This window comes from Carcharodon carcharias, chromosome 25 (genome assembly GCF_017639515.1).
Source record: "Carcharodon carcharias isolate sCarCar2 chromosome 25, sCarCar2.pri, whole genome shotgun sequence".
NCBI classification, from domain to species: Eukaryota; Metazoa; Chordata; class Chondrichthyes; order Lamniformes; family Lamnidae; genus Carcharodon; species Carcharodon carcharias.
Window position 1 is genome coordinate 23,934,377 of NC_054491.1, and position 17,920 is coordinate 23,952,296.

Here is a 17,920-nt window from a genome sequence, read left to right on the forward strand (position 1 = left end):
CCCCCCCCCCCCGCCCCCCCACCCCCCACCCCTACCATCCCCCCACCAGCCTCCACAGCTTTTTGGGGAAGTGAGTTCCAAATTTCCACCACCCTTTGTCTGAAGAAGTGCTTCCTGACATCACCCTTCAACAACCCTCTCTAATTTTAAGGTTATGTCCCTTTGTTCTGGACTCTCCCACCAGAGGAAATAGTTTCCTTCGATCCAACCATTTTAATCCTATAATCATGTTAAAAACATCCCAGTTAGATCACCACTTAATCTTCCATATTTAAGGCAGTACAAGACCAGTACATCTAGTCTGTCCTCATAATTTAACCCTTTTAGCCATGTTTTTCATTCTGGTGAATCTGCACTGCCTCCTTTTCCGAGGTCAAGTTATCCTTCCTGAGGTGGGATGTCCAGAACTGGACACAATATTCCAGAGAGAGTCTGACCAGAGCTATACACAACTGCAGCAGAACTTTTATTTTTTAAACATACTTTTGTTCCAAGCTTTCAGTAACCTCTCCTCATATCTCCTTAAGTGGCTTGGTTTCAAATTTTATTCAATAACTCTCCACCAAAGTTCTCGGGATATTTTATGACAATAAAGGTACTATATAAACATTGTTGTTCATGAGTGGTATGTGTGTTGGGATTGCTGCGGCTGTCCTGAGTGTACGCACTGTTTGAGCTGCATTCTCTGTCTGTGCTGAGAGTATTTTGTGAGCAGGTTGTGAGTGCTGGCTCTCTGGCTATGTTTAGTGAGCAGGTTGTGTTCGAGTGGTGTGCCTGTGAGTGTGTTTAGTGAGCAGTCTGTGTTTTGTGTGTGAGAGCTGGTTCTGGGGGTACGTTTAGTGTTTGAGTGCAGCTTCTGTAAGTGTGTATATTGAGTAGACTGTGTAGTGAGTGCTGTCTCTGTAAGTATATATAGCGAACAGACTGTATTTGATGTGTGAGTGTTGCCTCCATGAGTGTGTTTAGTGAATAGACTGTGTTTGGTGTGAGAGTGCTGTCGCTGTGAGTGTATTTAGTGAGCAGGCAAGGTTTAATGTGTGAGTACAGCCTCCGAGTGTGTTTAGTGAGAAGAATGTGTCTAGGGTGCGAGTGCTGTCTCTGTCAGTGTGTTTACTGAACAGACAGTGTTTAGTGAAGAGATTGTGTTTGGTGTTTGAGTGCAGTGTTTAGTGAATAGACTGTGTTTTATCCATGAGTGCTTTATCTGAGTGTGTTTAGTGAGCAGACTGCATTTAGTGAATGAGTGCAGCCTTTGTAAGTGAGTTTAATAAGCAGATTGTGTTTAGTGTGTGAGTGTTGGCATTGGGGTGTGTTCAGTGTTTGAGTGCAGCCTCAGTAAGTGTGTTTAATGAGCAGACTGTGCAGTATTAGTGCTGTCTCTGTGGGTGTATTTAGCGAACAGACTTGGTTAAGTGTGAGTGCTGCCTGACTGTGTTCAATGAGCAGATGTGTTTAGTGGGAGTGCAGACTCTGTGAGTGTATTTAGCGAGCATATTGTGTTTGTGTGTGAATTACTTCTGAGTGCATACAGTGAACAGCCTGTTTAGTGACCAGGCTGTGTTTAGTTTCTGTGTGTGTTTAGTGAACAGTCTAGTGTGTTAATATTGCCTCTGTGTTTAGTAAGCAGACGGTGTTTAGTGTGATTGCTGTCTCTGTGAGTGTGTTTAGTGAGCAGGCTGTGTTTGGTGTGTGAGTGCTCTGTCAGTGTGTTTAGTGAGTAGGCTGTGTTTGGTGTGTGAGTGCTCTGAGTGTGTTTATTTTGTCACTGCTGTTTTTGAAAGTGTGTACCATAGCAGACAGTGTTTAGTGTGTGTGGACTGGTGTTTGAGTGCTGCCTCTGCGTTTATTGAGGAGACTTTGGTGTGTGAGTGCTGTCTCTGTGAGTGTGTTTAGCGAGCAAACGGTGTTTAATGTGCGTGCGGTTTTTGAGTGTCTTTAGCGAGCAGACTGTGTTTAGCATGTGAGTGCTGTCTCCCAATGTGTTTAGTAAGTGGTGCATCCGTCAGTGTGTTTAATGAACAGACCATGGTTAGCATACGAGTGCTGCTTCTGTAAGTGTCAGTGTGCAGACTCTGGCGTGTGAATTCTGTCTCTGTGAGTGTGTTTAGGGAGCAGACTGTGTTTGGTTTGTGTGTTGTCTCTGTGGCTGTGCTGAGTGCTGGTGCCGCTGGGAGCTGCTGTGGGAGGGAGTGGGGACTCTTATTGTGACACGGCGGCTCCCTCAGCCCCTTCCTCCGGCTCCTCCACACTCACCGCCGTTTGACAACAACAGAAGCGGCGGCGCCGAGCAGCGGGAGAGGGAAAGAGAGAGAGAGAGGCCGGGGCCGTGCTCCACTCTCGTGTAAAGGATTGTCCTGTGGCTGAGGTGTGGGGGGTGTGTGGGGGGGGGGTGGGGGGGGGGGAGGCGGCAGGAGGAGCAGGGACGCCGCCGAGTTGTCCCCGAGCCCGAGGCCCCGGTCATGGGCCACGGGGGGAGGAGGAGGCCGAGGCCGCGCTCAGCAGCGACATGAGGCGAGTGGTCAGCGGCGGTGATCCAGGTACGTGCGGCTGGGGAACAGGTGAGGGAGGGATGGAGGTGGTTACAATGTGTCGGGGCCCCCGGGCGGCTACAATGTGTCGGGGCCCCCAGGCGGCTACAATGTGTCGGGGCCCCCGAGCAGCTACAATGTTTCGGGGCCCCGGCTTGTTTTAACCCTTTGTCTCGGGCTCTTTGCCCGGGGACAGGAGCCTCTCCTCCGGCCTCTTCCCCCGGATTGCTCCCCCAGTCTCCGCCGCGGGATGGGGGAGGGGAGGATTTTTTTTGGTTTGGGGGGGGTGTTTGGAGTGAGTGAAGGGACCGTCAGCCAATCAGCAGCGGATTTGGCCGCTTTCTGTGCCACCACCGGCCAATCACCTTGAGAGGGTGGGCACATGGGTGATGGCGGGGAGTTGTGGGAGTTGGAGTCCCTTGGCCGGAGGCGCTGACCCACTGACCAGCCAACGGCCAGGCCGCCCCCCTCAGTGCCCAGCACCGGCCTGGACAGGGTGGCCTGGCCGAAGGAGCTGCTGGGGCCGGAGTCCGGACCAGTCGCAGGGCCATGGAAACCTAAAAGAAAGGGGGTCCCGGAGAAACTGGCACCTCCTTTAATCCACGTGGAGGTGCCACCACTGAGGTAGACGAGCACAGGAACAGCCCCTCAGGAGGTTCTATACCCACATGAAGGAGGAGGGAAAGGAGGACAGGGTGGGAAGACGCCATTAGAACAGAATAGCTGTATAGGGCAGTTGGGCTGAATGGCCTGTTGATTTATGAGTGACCAGTTTTTGGCATTGTTTGAGGGATGAATATTGACCAGGAGCTCCCTGCTCTCCAAATACTGCCGTGAGAACTTAAACATCCACCTCAACACAGACAGGGTTCGATATAAAAAAAACCTTGCATTTATACAACATCTTTCACCTACCTCATGAGATCGCAAAGTGCTTTACAACCACCTAAGTACTTTTTTGAAGTTCCTGTTATATTGTAAGTAACACTGCAGTGGTGTGAAGGCATTAGGGAGGGTGCATCAAAGATTCACAGGAATGGGGAATGTCAGTTCATGAAGTTAATTTGGAGAAGTTGGGGTTCTCCTTGGAGAAGAGAAGGTTGAGGGGAGATTTGATAGAGGTGTTCAAAATCATGAAGGATCTAAACAGAGTGGGTAGGGGAAACTGTTCCCATTGGTGGAAGGACTGAAAACCAGAGGACATACGAACATAAGATTTAGGAGTGGGCCACTTGGCCTCTCCAGCCTGCTCTGCCATTCAATAAGATCATGGCTGATCTGCTTGTAACATCAACTGCACATTCCTGCCTACCCCCAATGACCTTTCACCCCCTTGTTTATCAAGAATCTAGCTAGCTCTGCCATAAAAATATTCAAAGGCTTTGCTTCCACCACCTTTTGAGGAAGAGAGTTCCAAAGATTCATGACATTGAGAAAAAATTTTCTCCTCATCTCTGTTTTAAATGAGCGACCCTTTATTTTTAAACAGTGACCTCTAGTTCCAGATTCTCCCACAAGAGGAAACACCCTCTCCACATCCACCCTGTCAAGATCCCTCAGGATCTTAAAGGTTTTAATCTAGCTGCCCCTCACCCATCTAAACTCCAGTGGACACAAGCCTAACCTGTCCAACCTTTCCTCATGGATTTAAGGTGATTGGCAACTTGCTGAAAAACCTTTTTTGCCTAGTGGGTGGTTAGGATCTAGAATGCGCAGCTTGAGAGTGTGGTGGAGGCAGGTTAATCCTGAATAGAAAAATGGAAGAGGCTGAGTTGCTTTTACAGAGATTCAGCCTGGACACAATGGGCTGAATGGCCTCCTATGCAGTGACCATTCTATGATTCTAATTTGCACACAGCAAGCTCCCACACACACTAATGTAATAATAGATAATTTTTTTGTGGTGTTTGTTAAGGATTAAATACTGACCAGGGCTCCCTTACTTTTCTTAGAAGTAGTGCTGTGGGATCATTTACATCCAATGGAGAGGGCAGCTAAGGCCTTAGTTTAACGTTTCATCTGAAAGACAAATGTCCTGTCCAAAGCCATCTCCAAAGCTTAGCGTCTTTGACACTGGGATTTTGGCAGTGCTGCACTGGTAGTGTCAAACCAGGTCAAATACTGATTAGGAATTGTACCCATGATTTCAGAGGGGAGAATACGTCAAATGGGACTGAAGGTGCTGGGTAATTGTAGCTTTGAGCTATAAGGAGCAAGTAGGCTGGTCGGCCACAGAATAGAGAGATCTCCGAGGGGACCTTATGGATAACTGAAAGCAATAAAGTAAACCACAAGCAACACAGTCTGCACCAGCACACACAACTGGAGCCGACGGGTCGGTGTTCAGGGGACCGGAGCCGACGGGTCGGTGTTCAGGGGACCGGAGCCGACGGGTCGGTGTTCAGGGGACCGGAGCCGACGGGTCGGTGTTCAGGGGACCGGAGCCGACGGGTCGGTGTTCAGGGGACCGGAGCCGACGGGTCGGTGTTCAGGGGACCGGAGCCGACGGGTCGGTGTTCAGGGGACCGGAGCCGACGGGTCGGTGTTCAGGGGACCGGAGCCGACGGGTCGGGGTTCAGGGGACAGGAGCCGGCGGGTCGGGGTTCAGGGGACCGGAGCCGGCGGGTCGGGGGTTCAGGGGACCGGAGCCGACGGGTCGGGGGTTCAGGGGACCGGAGCCGACGGGTCGGGGGTTCAGGGGACCGGAGCCGACGGGTCGGGGGTTCAGGGGACCGGAGCCGACGGGTCGGGGGTTCAGGGGACCGGAGCCGACGGGTCGGGGGTTCAGGGGACCGGAGCCGACGGGTCGGGGGTTCAGGGGACCGGAGCCGACGGGTCGGGGGTTCAGGGGACCGGAGCCGACGGGTCGGGGGTTCAGGGGACCGGAGCCGACGGGTCGGGGGTTCAGGGGACCGGAGCCGACGGGTCGGGGTTCAGGGGACCGGAGCCGACGGGTCGGGGTTCAGGGGACCGGAGCCGACGGGTCGGGGGTTCAGGGGACCGGAGCCGACGGGTCGGGGGTTCAGGGGACCGGAGCCGACGGGTCGGGGGTTCAGGGGACCGGAGCCGACGGGTCGGGGGTTCAGGGGACCGGAGCCGACGGGTCGGGGGTTCAGGGGACCGGAGCCGACGGGACGGGGTTCAGGGGACCGGAGCCGATGGGTCGGGGTTCACGGGACTGGAGCTGACGGGTCAGGGTTATGAAGAATAAACTCGGAATAAATACCAGGAAGTATTTATCTTGCACAGTGGGCCATCAGAGAACAGGATTATTTGAAGGTGCATTTACACTGCAGATCCATTGTAATCGGCCCGGTGGCTGATACCAAAGCAACTGGAGTGAGAGTGTTTGGAGTGTGAACACGGAGTCCTGTCCAACCTGGTTTGCAAAGAGTTCAAGGCGCCTGTTGGACCCCAGACATTCTTACAAACCCCTGAGTTTAATTTAATGTTTAGAGAGCGGTGATTTGAACACCACAACCCCCAGCTCCCTCCCCATCTCCCACTCCCTAAATATTTTAATGTTGATGTGCTCTACATAGATATGCACCAAACTCTCCCAAACAAGTTCGAGGGAGGTGGACAATGTGGAGAATCCATGGGAGAATTGCACAGAAATTTGAAAGGGGTTGGTGGGGGAGGTGTTATTGGATTTTTCTGGACAAATAGCTGTGTTTTTCTGGTCTTGCTCTTCTCGGCCCTCTTACCATTCAGGTTTGGTGTTTTAATATCTGTCAATTGTATTTAAAGGAAGACTGAAGGAGTCAAAGAAAGACTTGCATTTCTATAGGGCCTTTCACAACCTCTGGGTGTCCCAAAGTGCGCTTCAGCTGCTGAAGCACAGTTTGAAGTGTAGTGGTTATTTATAACGTCAGAAAGGAGTTCTTGAACTCAGTTCCAAACATGGAAGAATGTGTTAGGGTCAGAGACAACACAACCAGTTTGATTTCAACAGTGAGGGTTAGTAGGATGGGGGTGTGGATGATGTGGGGGGAACTATTTAGAATGGGGAACCTGGAACAGGAGGAACAATACCTGACTTGCACACAAACTCTGCACACACTGTGTTGTAATGGTGCAGCCCTCCCTCAATGCCAGACTGCCGCGTCAGTCTAGATTATGGGCTGAAGTGCTGGATTTGGGATTAAACCCACAAGCTTCTAACTCGGAGTTCAGTATGCACCTTGGAATCTCTAAGTAAATATACCATTCGAGTGTGGGGTGGTATGTGTAACCTGTTGGTGAATATGTGTGAACAATGACTGAGTCAGGCTGTAACTTGTACTGCTCCAGCATGTGGCTGTGTGGGGTTAGGAGACATAGAAAGTGGTGCTGTTGGGAGCAGGAGGTTATAAAGTGACTGGACGGCACTGTCGCAAATGGAGTTTAGCGTTGGCCAGTGTGAAGCCGCCCACTTTAGACTCAAGAAAGACAAATGGGGATATTTACTAAATGAAAAGAGACCAGAAACTGAGGAGGAATAAAGAGATTTAGGGTCCAGGTAAACACATTATTAAACACCAGTGGACAAATACAAAAAAAAATAACCAGAAAGGCTAATGGAATGTAGGTCTTCATCTCAATGGTTTCTACAGTACAAAGGGGAGGAAACGATGCTCCAGTTGAACAGAGCCTTGGGAAAACCTCCTCTGGAGTAACTGTGTTCAGTTCTGGGCTTCACACCTCAGAAAGAAGCTCACGAGCAGCCCAAATTCACCAGAATGATACCAGGCTTAAAGAGTTAAATAATGAAGGCACGTCATGTAAATTTGGCCTATTAGCCACCAGGAAACAATCTCTTACGTTAAAGATGCAGTTTAAGCTTGTTGTTCCTGTTATAACCCCTGAGTTTTGGAGATTGGGTGGGGGTGTGGGGGAAGGTCATGTGATTTGAGCTAAATTGATGAAAATTATCGAACTATTTGACCAAATAGATTCACAGCAGCTCTTTCCTCGGTTGGGGCTAGGTGAGGTGGAGTTGGGGGGGGGGGGTAGTGAGGGGACCCAGAACCGGGGAAGGTTGGGGGGTGGTTAGTGAGGGGACCCAGGGACCCAGAGACCCAGAACAGGGGGGCACAATCTTAAAATTAGAGCTCAGGAGTGAAATCAGGGAGCACTTCTTCCCACAAAGGGAATCTGGAACATTCCCCCAAAGAATGTGGATACTGAGATGGGTAGATTTATGCTGGAATCATAGAATTATACAGCAATGAAGGAGGCCATTTGGTCCATCAAGTCTGTTCCAGCTCTTTCTCAATCCACTGTTTTTTTTCCCTCACTGTCCTGTATATTTTCCCCTCAAATATTTACCCTGTTCTCTTTTGAAAGTTATTATTGAATCTGCTTCCACTGCCCTTTCAGGCAGCATGCTTCTGAACACAACTCACTGTGTATATTGGGTTTTGGTATTAAGGGCTTTCGAGCCAGGCTGGATTAATGAGGTCTTGGTGCAGGTTAACCACGAGCTGCTTTAATGGTGGGAGCAGATTCAAACATCATAACAAGAAATAGGAGCCCGAGTAGACCATTTGGCCCATCTAGCCTGCTCCCCCATTCAGTACAATCATGGTTGACGTAGGGCTTCAACTCCATTTTCCCTCCCCCTCCCCTTATCATTAAATTCCTCGAGAGACCAAGAATCTGTCTACCCCAGCCTTAAATGTATTCAACGATGGAGCATCCACAACCCTCTGGGGTAGAGAATTCCAAAGATTCACAATAACTTGATTGAAGTTATTTCTCCTCATCTCAATCCTAAATGATCAGCCCCTTATCCTGAGACTGTGCCCCCGTGTTTTAGATTCCCCGACTAGTGGAAACAATCTCCCAGCGTTCACCCTGTCAAAACCCTTCAGAATTTTGTAGGTTTCAATGAGATCACCTCTCATTCTTCTAAACTCCGGAGAATACAGATCCAATTTACTCAGCTTCTCATCATAGGACAACCTCTCATCCCAGGGACCAATCTAGTGAACCTTCACTGTACCGTCTCCAATGTCAATATACCCTTTCTTAAATATGAAGACCAAAATTTCACACACGACTCCAGGTGTGGCCTCACCAAAGCCCTGTACAATTGAGGGGTTGAATGGGCTCTTCCTGTTTCTATGATCCATGTTAATATGCATTTGCTATCTGTCCCTTCTAAAACACGTTCTTTTACGGAGTTCAACTGCATCATTAAATCTTACTATGCTGGGTTTGGTGCTGCGTTAGCAGCAGTCACTAATCTTGTAATGTCAACCCCTGGTTCAGTGTGTCAGAATCAGTCAAGGGCTTATCAGGTTGCATCACAGCCGTGACATCCTGTCATACACCAATGTTCCCCTGTAGCTTTTCACCTATAAATGGGACTGTTATCCTCATCCCTCCTTATCTCTGTAATCTCCAGTTATACAACCCTCTGCGATCTCTGCGCTCCTCCAATTCTGGCCTCTTGAACATCCCCAATTTTAATCATTCCATCATTGGCAGCCATGCCTTCAGCTACCCTAAACTCTGGAATTCCCTCCCTAAATCTCACCACTCTTTTCTCCTCCTCTAAGACTTAACTTTAAAAACTTCCTCTTTGACCAGTTGGTCATCTACCTTAAGATCTCCTTACGTGCTCAGTGTCAAACTTTATGTGATAACCCTCCTGTGAAATGCATTGCTTAATGCATTAGTGCTTAATAATGTAAGATTATAATGACTCAGTAACCAGAGCAATCAACTGGAGTAAGGGCTTCAGCCAATGCTACAGTGTTTGACCGAGAATCTTTTAAATCCTTTCACTGGTCAGTGTAAACAACAGGAGCATTCTTGCAATAACTGACTCCCAGTCTGCTCCCTGTACAGATGGTGTGTGGTTTTGATGATTGAGACTTAATTGGTAGACTGCACTTGGGTAGCAATCTTCATGGTTCCTGTGCTTGGACTGTACTTCCTTTCTGAACGAAGATATCAGAATGAGATTTTGTCCATCCTGTTTCCTCCATCACCCCTGTATGCACTGACCTGTGCTGGCTCCTGGTCCAGCAAGGCTTTGATTTTTAAAATTCTCATCCTCGTTTCCAAATCCATCAATGGCCTTATCCCTCCCTATCTCTGTAACCTCCTCCAGCCCCTATAACCCTCTGAGATCTCTGTGCTCCTCCAACTGCTTCACCATTGGCAGCCTGGCCGTCTGCTACCTAGGCCCTAAACTCTGGAATTTCCTCCCTTTCCCTGTCTCCTCCTTTAAGATGCTCCTTAAAACCTACCTCTGTGATCAAGCCAATGGTCATCAGTACTAATGTTTCCTTATCTCTTGAATTTTGTTTTATAATGCTTCTGTGAAATGCCTTGTGATGTTTATGATGTTTGTGATTCTGCTAAAGGTGCTATAAATATAAGTTGTTGTTGTTGTATGTGGCTTCATGTCAAATGTTGTTTAACACTGCTATGAAATGCCTTGGAACTTTAGACTATGTTAAAAATGCTATTTAAATGCGAGCTGTTGTCAGTTGTGGGAAGTGTTGTCCTGCCTGGTAGTTAAGTTGTTTTTTTGGGTTCTTGGTTTAGTGCCTCAACACTACACAGCAAATATCAGTGGATTATGTGGTTTGCGGCAGTGGAACCGAAACTCAGTGTCTGAACCCGCACGAGGATTTGTAGCTCTTTCTCCATAATGGGCGGCTATTGTGACCAGTGTGACCTTGTTAAAGGGTCATTTTGTTTAGTGGACTGGACAAGCTCAAACTCTCATTACATCAGTGTGTTCTGATGTAATTACTGACATCATTACTCCTGTTGCCACAATACCCAGGGCCAGGGACATGTGATATCAGCTGGGGCTCCTGTGTTAGTGATTTTAAAAAAAAGAGCTTGCATTTATATAGCACCTTTCACGACCTCAGGGCGTCCCAAAGTGATTTACAGACAATTACTTTTGAAATGTAGCTACTGACATAACACAGAGAACAAAGCAAACAATTTGCACAAAGCTAGATTCCACAAACAGCAAATATGATAAATGACCAGAGAATCTGTTTTTAGTGGTGTTGGTTAAGGTAGGGCCAGGACACTGGGGAAAACTCCTGCACTTGCCCGAAATAATGCTCTTTGACAGACAGGGACAAAAACAGATGAATGGTGAGTTTAGATATGATATGAGAACAGAATTGGGCTCAGCTGTGATGCCCCTGTTGTTAAATTGCCCTCCAACACTCACTGTTGAAACTCACTTGGTTGAGTTACCAGGCCTGCAGCCCACTCAGAGAGTGGGGGTGGGAGTGACTACCGCAGTCGGGACTATTTTACTTGAAGTTCTGTTGACTGATTTAACTCTGCTTGCTAAACATTTCATATTAACCTCCATCTCCCAGAGTATGTTGTACAGTCACTCCTGGGTGAGAGGGTTCTGAGAGACTGCCTTCCAGTTTTGCTGATGGAGTGAACAAGGAGAAGTCTGATCTTGGCAGATGGCCATAGCCTCATGCTCTATCAGGACAGTCTCATGGTTTAGCTTTGTGGACTGTGCTGTCTTGTGGGGTGAAGGAGGAAGTGTCAAGCTAACCCGTTAACCCGTTAGTCTGTGCGTGTATGTCTCTGGCTTTCTGTCTGTCTTTGTGTATATCTTTGTGCCTATTTGTTCATCTCTGTGGGTCTTTGGGAATTTCTGCACTGTGCGTCTACACGTACATGTGTCTACGTGCCTCTGAGTGAACTACGTGTTTGTCTAGATCTTTGTCTCTCTCTCCTCCCTCCAGCTCGTGCATGCCGATTCCCTCTGGCCCCTCCCTCCCACCCCTGCCCATGTGCACGCCCACTACCTCACTCACTCCCCCCTCCCACCCCCTGCCCGCGCCCTCCCTCCCCTGTCTCCCCCCCCCCTCCCCACTTGCCCTCTCCCCTTCCTCCCTTGTCCACCATCCCTCTCCCTCCCTCCCTTGCCCGCCAGCACGCATGCCCTGTTCTTCCTCTCCCTGTGCAAGTAAGTCAGGGCCTGCAGGCCTGGATCAACATTGAGTGGAATTCTGGCGAGAGGATGAGGTTAGAGAGTCATCTGACCTTTGCAATCTTTGGGCAGTGGGATAGAGTTACAACTGTCTTGAGTCAGCATAAAAATTCATTCTGCAAGAGTGAAGGAAGATGGAAGGAATGAATGCTCTAAGGTCCCAGTTCATTTACCTTATGTCAGATCTTCGCATTTTCAGACATTATGGTTTTGTGAGGGAAGTTCGATAGAATTTACTGATTGAGTTCATTTCTCTGGTTTTTCCTCTTTCCTCCTGACGGTATTGACTCTCTCAGCTGTTTGGTCCTCTGGGCTTGGGCTCCCCTCATCCAAGGGGCTGTCTGTGAGCTTCAGCTATGAGTATTGGTAGACTGCAACTGTGGGATTGCCCCTCTCCCAGTGTCCACATAGCAGCAGGGGACACTGGAGCCACATTGTCCAGACAGTACTGAGTCCCACTGGCCTTTGCTGAGTCAGCTGATCTCTGTTGGGGGTGGGGGAGGTAATTGGCCAGAGCCCCTGATGTAAATCCATTATCCAGTGACATTGACCAAAGTTATGATCATGCATGGTTATGATGCCTCCCACAGCCAAATAGCCAATGCAACACTTGCAATCACGGCTCAAACATGGGCAGGTTGTGGGGGGGTGGGGGGGTGCCAGAGGAAGGCAATGAGTTTGTCTGCACCAGTTCTAGATGGTAAAAGCAGCACTCGGTATTTGCAGCATTTAGCATTTTATTTCATTTCTCACATGTTTGTAAACTGAGACTCTGCTCAAAAAATGTCTGAATGAAGCTTTATACCAGATTACCCCGCAGCTCAACACGTGGGAGTCTGTCTGTCTGCTCATAGCTCTCCCCAACTCCTAAGGAACTGCACAGTTGAGGCCTGATCCTGCTCTACAGCCTTGTGTTCCCAGCGAGACCTCCTCCCCAAGGGTAGGACAGGGGCCCAGGCAACAGCAGCTCGCCTGGTAGCTGAATTCCAGTCTCTGGGAATCTCACCACTGTTATAAATGAGATGAAAATGGCGAGGCATTGCCTGTGGAAGGGGGGCAGTCCAGAGGAGGACACAAATTCTGGACCAGAGACAGTATGTGCTGGCTGATGTAACTTGAACTATGGGGATCAAGGATCTCAGGATTGGGTTCCACATGGGACCGTTATTCCCTGGTGTGTAGTCCATTTTTTTTCTATCTCACAAGAAAAAACAGAGAGAAATTTCTGGGGATGGTCTTTACTCTTAGGGGTGTAGTTAATACCGAGGAAGGTTTTATGAAATACAGGATGTTAATAAACTTGCAGAATGGGCATGTAAATAGCAAATTAATTTCAGCTAATTCCATATAACAGGGGATATGGACCCCACTGCCCTGAGCCTTCTCTGAATGTGGCTGTAGTAACAGAGACTCGGTGTCTTTTTGTCCAGCCAGTGACTCCCTGCTTGTTGTGACCACTGCCCCTTGCACCTTGCACTCCACCCCCCCTCCCCCCCAGGGCTGGGGTTATAGTTGCTCCTGATGCTAAATATAGATGTGATCAGTGTGCCTTCAGGGGGAGGGAGGTGGTGACAGTGACCTACATTTGTGCTTTCTTTCAAACCCTAAGCTTGATATGGGCAGTCAGCAGAATGCACAGTGAGTGAGCAGCTGTACAAGGGGCCTCCCATCTCCCATCACAGGCCAAAAAAGCAGGGAGTTGCGGTGAATGGTGGTTTTTTTCAGACTGGCGGGTAGCATACAGAGATCTTCCCCAGGGTTTGGTTTTAAGATCACTGCTCTTTTCGATTTAAGTATTAATAACCTGAACTTGGGTGTAATCTTAGAGTTTAGATGGCACGAAACTCACGAAAGTGTAGTAAACAATGAGATGGATAATAACAGACTTCAGGATGATGAAGACGGACAGATTGGTGGAATGGGTGGACACATGGCAGATGAAATTTAATGCAGGGAAGTGTGAAGTGATATATTTTGGTGGGCAGAATAAGGAGAGGCAAAATAAACAAATGATAAAATTTTAAAGTGGTGGGGCGGGGGGGGGGGATGTTGGGGAGAGAGAATGGCAGGAACAGAGTGCCCTGGGTGTGTACGTATACAGATCTTCATAGAGGAATAGAGTACATAATGTTAAACCTTTATAAAACACTGGTTAGGTCCTGGAGTATCAGGCACTGCACTTCAGGAAGATGTCAAAGCCTTGGAGAGGTTGCAGAGGAGATTTACAAGAATGGGACCAGAGATGAGGGACTTCAGTAATGTGGAGAGATTGGGGAAGCTGGGATTGTTGTCCTTAGAGCAGAGAAAGTTAAGAGTGGATTTGATAGAGGTGTTCAAAATCATGAAGGGCTTTATTAGGGTAAATAAGGAGAAAGCGGTTCCAATGGCAGAAATTCCGCAACCAGGGAACAATTAAAAATAACTGACAAAACATCAAGAGGCAACATAAAAAAATGTAGTGAGTGGACATTCTGGAACATGCTGCGTAAAAGGGCTGTGGAAGCAGATTCAATTGAAATTTTCGAAAAGGAATTTGGTAAAGACTTGAGGGAAAATCTTGGGAGCACGCGGGGAAAGGGCAGGAGTGGGACTGATTGGAGAGCTGTACTGAATTTCTGGCACAGACACGATGGGTCAAATGGCCTTATATGCTGCATCATTCTATGGTGCGACTGTCAGAACTGTCACTGGTTGATGTATGTACAGGAATCTTTGGCCCTGACTGCAATCAGAGAGAGGGAGATGTTTCTGCCTCAGTTCTGGAGTGAAAAGGCAACTTAATCTTGACACTTTTTAATATTTTGTTTCAAATGTCTGAGGTTTTTGATGGGTAGATAGAGAGAGAAACTATTTCCTCTGAGCAACCCAAAACAGGGAGCATAATCTTAAAACCAAGCCAGGCTGTTACAGTGAAATCAGGTAGCACTTCTTTGCACAAAGGTATTGGAAATCTGGATCACTCTCCCCTCATGGAATTTGGGGGTCGATTAGAGATTTCGAAACTCAGCTAGATAGATTGGTGTTAGTTAAAAGGAGCAAGAGATCCAGAACCGAAATGGAGCATTTTTCTTTATTGTTTCATGGGGTGAGAGTATCACTGGCAAGGCTAGAATTTGTCGTCCATCTTTAACTGCCTTTGAGAACGTTGAGTTAAGATATGGATCAGCCATAATTTGAATGGTGGAATGAGCTCAAGAGGCTGAATAGCCTCCTCTTATTTCTATGTCCCTGTGTAACAGGGAGTTGCAGCTTGTGCAGGGTAAGGGTTACTGAGTGTGTTTTTCAGAGTTAAGAACCAGAGGCAACATGAGGAAACTTTTTTTTAATAGCTGTTTGTGACCTGGAATGTGCAGCCTGCAAGGGCAGTGGAAGCAGATTCAATAGTCACTTTCAAAAGCGACGTGGATAAAAACTTGGAGGAAAACATTTGGAGAGCAATAGGGGAAAAGCTCAGGGGAGAGGGACTAATTGGATAGCTCTATAAAAGAAGCAGCACACGTATGATGAGCTGACTGGCCTCCTGTGCTGCACTATGCTGTGGAATTGGTGATTTTTCGGCAGGGTAAGAGTTAAGATCTCACGGTGCCTGTTACCCATCATGAGGAAGGTTCTTCCTCTCCTCAGCTATTGGTTTTTGTTTTAATATCGAGCATCCTGGATTCTGTGCAGGAATTGACGTGTTCAGTTGCAAACATTGACACGTCACCTCAGTAACCGTGAATGTTTCAATAGACATTAACCAACTCTGAGTCATTTTGTGCTAGCACTCTGATAACTACAAAAAAAAATGTTTGTAGAGCTAGATTCTTACAGTTTTGCCCATTTTTTTCTGTGCTCTCTTGGAGACACCGACTGTTTTAAAGACTATGACCCACCCTCTATTGTTCTTGTTATTTGGACAATGATGGCAAGGTTAACCAATGATGGCAAGGTTAACCAATGATGGCAAGGTTAACCATCCTCAGGTGCCAGGAGGGGGTAAATCAGCCATGCAGATTGGAATTGGAGTCGCATGCAGGCAGGCTGGGAAGGGGTTTCCTTCCTTGAAGGAATTAAACAAAGCAGTTGGGTTTTTACATTAATCAGGAAGCTTCAGAGTCATGTTCCTGGTGATGGTCAAAAGCTACCAGAATTCAGTTCCGAACTTTCCATGTAACTCAGAAAGTGTGCTGACCATCACTGGGATACAGGCTGCCCCTCCCCCAGGTGCTGACTCTCACTGGGGTTTCTATTTTATTCTTTCATGGGATGTGGGCATCACTGGGCTAGGCCAGCATTTGTTGCCCATCCCTAACTGCCCTTGAACTGAATGGCTTCCTCAGCCATTTCTGAGGGCATTTAAGAATCAACCGCATTGCTGTAGGCCTGGAGTTGCATGTAGGCCAGACCAGGTAAGGATGACAGATTTCCTTTCCTAAAGGACATTAGTGAACCAGATGGGTTTTACAATAATTGATGATAATTTCACGGTCACCATTACTGAAACTAGCTGTGAATTCCAGATATATTGAATTTAAATTCCAATGTGGGATTTGAACCCCTGACCGCAGAGCATTAGTCTGGGTCTCTGGATCGGTGACATTGCAATGATGCCACCAACTCCCCAGATGCTAATCGCTTGCTGTGTTGTCCGTGTATTTGTCATTTTTTGCTGCTGAAACATCAGATTGGGGAGCGGAGATTTGCTCTGAAAGGCCCCCACACCCTTACCATGAAGAATAACAATGAGGTTGGATCAACAGCTGATTGTTTCCTCACTTCCTGAAACCAGGGGAACTGAGGCAATTATTGTGTCAGCTAGGCTCTAAACTGGGTCAGTGTCCTTGAGTGGGTCATTGCCCACTGGAAATGGCCCCTGCGAAGGGGCGCGGGGTCTCCCCCCCACCCATCCGGCGAGCGGGCACGCAGGGTCCCCCCCACCCATCCGGCGAGTGGGCGCGCGGGGTCTCCCCCCCACCCATCCGGCGAGTGGGCGCGCGGGGTCACCCCCCCCACCTCCGGCGAGGGGGCGCGCGGGGTGTCCCCCCCCCTCCGGCGAGGGGGAGCACGGGATGTCACCCCCCCCCCCCCTCCGACGAGGGGGCACGCGGGCTGTCTCCCCCGGGCGAGGGGGCGCGCGGGTGTCCCTCTCGAAGGTGAACTTTAGGCCAATCCCTGAGAGGGTCCCCGTGGCCTGAGAGTAGCTCACCTCACCCTGAGAGTTTGACTACTGGCTGTTTACATGCTGGCTTCAGATGGCTGAGTGTTTGTTATTTTTTATGAGCTGCTAAAGCTGGAATCTCTTGGCTCTGCCAGAAGAAACAGGACGGAATTTCCTTTGCTGTGTGCCAGTTTTAGCTGTTTGGATCTGCTGTTCCTGCTGCTGGATTCTTGCCATGGCTGCAGCACTCTGTCTGTAATACACCATCCTGATTAACCCTTTGCTTAGCCCTGGGCTGACCCAGTCACAGGCCTGCGATCTCTTGGGGCTTCAGGGACCTTGAGGAAGAGAAGTGAACCCAAGACAGTCCGAGTTTTTTAATCCGGATCTTCTGTGCTGGTTGTTGGATATGGTTCACAGGCTCTGGTCCCAGTTCAGTGCCTTGCAATGAATGGCACTGTTTCCATGTGGTGGTCCAGATAGCAAGTCTCAGCTGTTTGGCGATGCAGTGCATCGCACACTCGACTCACAATTAACACACACACACAACACAGAGTGTGTGCACAAATGCTCAGTCTCTATCTCTCTCTGCCTTTCTGTCCGAGTCTCTCTGCGTGTTTTATCTGTTACTCCCTCTTCTCACTGCCCCTCCGTCTGTCCCCTCTCTCGGCACCCAACCCCTCCCCGCTCAGTGAACCCCACCCCATCTCACCCATTCCTCCCCCTGCGCTTCCCCCCTTGCTCCCCCACATGCCGATCGCTTCCCCCCAAATGCCACTGGCTCCCCCACACCCCCGTCACTCCCCCGTGCCCCATCGGTCCCCCGTGCCACCTCCCTTCCCTCTGCGTGCCCTCTCCCCCACCTTGCTGTCCCCCTCCCCCTGTGCTTCCGTTCCCACATCCTGGGGTGGGACTGATCCCAGTCAGTGCAACAGCTCTGGGTTAGGAACTCCTGATGTGTTTTTATCAACTGCTAGAGATTAAGTGTGTGGAGGTCTCAGGTGAGAATGGGACAGATCCAAACTGCAAAGTTATGGCACATGTAATTGAGTGACCTGTCCATAGATATAGAATGGCCACTTGCTGATTATTTGGTGAGCTTTATCCCTTGTGGATCTGAGTGACACAGGCAGCAATGACCGAGACTGGGGCACCCCCAGAGCAGGGACACACATGCACTCACTTTTCCAGCATTTGGTGCTGGATGATGATCAGGGTTTGGCAGCTTGGCTGAATTTACATCGTTAGCTGAGGTCAGTTCTAGCCCTTTTCACT

The 17,920-nt window shown here is 48.9% G+C and overlaps 1 protein-coding gene across 5 annotated transcripts in view; it reads left to right on the plus strand.

The window, feature by feature from the left end:
- The first annotated feature begins 2,402 nt into the window (after positions 1-2,402).
- The window catches only part of bcl9l (bcl9 like), a 233,485-nt gene continuing 217,967 nt past the window's right edge, over positions 2,403-17,920 (plus strand). For all 5 annotated transcript variants that reach the window (XM_041174485.1, XM_041174490.1, XM_041174488.1 and 2 more), the window contains exon 1: positions 2,403-2,537. The gene's annotated coding sequence lies outside the window, so the exon portion shown is untranslated. The remainder of the gene's footprint in view (positions 2,538-17,920) is intronic.